We start from the raw sequence: 2,530 nt of genomic DNA on the forward strand, positions 1-2,530 counted from the left end.
AGTAAATTGTTATTTGTATATTAATTACATATTAATTGCATACGTGCAATTTAATTGAGCAATTGAGCAATTAATCGCATAATTTGATTTTTTATTTGTACGATTTAAACAAGAGGGAATTAAAGAAACAGATTTTTAGATGAAAGCTATAATCTTTGTAAAAGTTTTTACTTTTAGATTATAATTTTTATATGGAATTATTAGAGTTATTAGTAATATGTTTTTCAAAATTTATAAAATTATTTTATTAATCTGCTTATTAATATATGCATTAAATATAAAATTTAACGCGTATAATAAATTTTTTAAAATATTTATTATTTTGAACGCTGCTACAATTTGGATTTTTTATTTGCATGTTGCAGATCAACGTAGCGACTTTGACATTCTGAGAGGAGGAGGAGGCCTAGGAGAGGCATCCAGCACCGGCGGAGCAACCCAATGGTGAGTATTTATTATTTGTATATTGGTTAAAAATCGCGTACACGCATTAATTCAATCTCATTATTTGAATGAATTAAACAAGAGAAAATTAGAAAGAAAGATTTTTAGATAAGTCCGATAAATATTTCCATTAAAAGAAATAGTCTTTTCAAAATTTATAAAATTGTTTCGTATTTATATAGAGTTTCTTAGTATTGTATGCATCGGATATAAAATATTCTGCACAAAATATTAATTATATTTTGGACGCAGCTATAATTAAGATTTTATATTTGTATGTTACAGACAACGTAGCCTCAAGACCAACAACTCCGCTGTTGCGCATCAGTGCCGGTGAGTGACGAACTTTATTTTATTTTGAGATAACGGATTCTTATAGATATTGTAGATATAAATGTAGATTGTAGATTATAAATAGATCCGTTGCCTCAAAATGGATGGGCTAGAATAAAGTAAATCAAATAATTTTCAATAGATTTTTTAATATGCATTAAAACATATTACAGATATAATTTAAGATATAAATTAAAGCAAAAATGTAAGAAAGATAGAAAATATTTGTTTTATCTGATAAATTTTATTTTATTTATTTAATGAAGAAGGCGTTAGTAATCTTATTAATGATACGAAATAGTAATAATTTATTCTTATATTGCATCAATTTTATTCTAATTTTGTATAGCCCATTCATCTATATTATCATATAGCTTTAATTGATATAAAGCCAAATTATCGATCTATTAAATTGTATAAAATATAAATATTTTATCAATTTTGTTTAAATATGAATTATATATTATTATGAATAATATCATATTATTATAAGAATTTCTCAATCAATTAATTTTGATTTTAATAACTTGGCATTATATTAATTAAAATTATATTAAAACGATGCATGACAAACGTCGTAATGTCTTACGACTGTAAACGAGCGTAAAATTACGCTCACGCACCGGCGATAATAATTAGCCGGCAACGGAAGGAATTTTTTTCCCTCATGGACCTTCGATAGAGGTCGATGCTACATCTCTGGCTAGATGTAGCCAAAATGAATATGGCCAGGATCAACGAAAGGTAGGTCCAACTGGCCCAACGGTGTATTCTATTAGGGAACGTGAATAAGACACGCGAGTAGGGCACGCGATTAGGGCACGCAATTAGGATACGCGATTAGGATACGCGATTAGGATACGCGATTAGGATACGCGATTAGGATACGCAATTAGGATACGCTCCCTAAAATTTCGGTGATCCCAGATTCCCGCTGGCTTAGGGCTTAGCCAGCAGAAGTAGAGTTGTTAGGACTAATAGAGCTATCTTAACTTAAGATAGGTAGTCATTTAATTCCTTAGATATTCCTTGAGAATATTAAGGAATTAAATACTAGGAGTTAAAAGAATACTAAAGACTATTAAAATATTGGAAAGTTGAACAAATCAATTATGAAAAAATTATAGGTAAAAACTAAAAATTTAATTTAATTATGAAAAATGTAAAAATGTCCCTTAAATGTATAAAATACATTTAAGTTGCATAAGTTGCATTATATAACATGTGTATTGGCTTTAAGATTTAACATTTTATGTAACATTTTATTTTGTAAATTATATTAACATTTTATTCTTTTTATTCTCTAGATTTTATTTTTTAAGTTAAATTATTAAGTAAAATTATATAATTTTAAATTCGAATGTGAATGTTATCAGTATCTAATAATTTGTAATATTGAAAAAAAGTTATTTAAACTGAATAATTTTTAGCTTTTATTTCCGATTTATTTGAATCTTTATCAAATATATATCGTAATAATCAAATAATAAAAGTTTTACAATTTCTTATATTGAGGACATTATAGATACTGGTAGCATCAATTATAGAATTGTATCTATAAATTGTAATTAGATCTATAAATTATAATTATATATGTAAATTGTAATTATAATATTATATATTTTCCCTAATTTTCTTATATTTTCTATGCAATTATATCTATATAAATTGTAATAATTTATTGTAATCTATTGTAAAAAAGAAATCTATTGAATTATGCGAAACTGAAAGAATACGTACAATAACGCAAAAT

The sequence above is a fragment of the Formica exsecta genome, unplaced genomic scaffold (genome assembly GCF_003651465.1).
Source record: "Formica exsecta isolate Colony F162 unplaced genomic scaffold, ASM365146v1 scaffold196, whole genome shotgun sequence".
Classification (NCBI taxonomy): Eukaryota; Metazoa; Arthropoda; class Insecta; order Hymenoptera; family Formicidae; genus Formica; species Formica exsecta.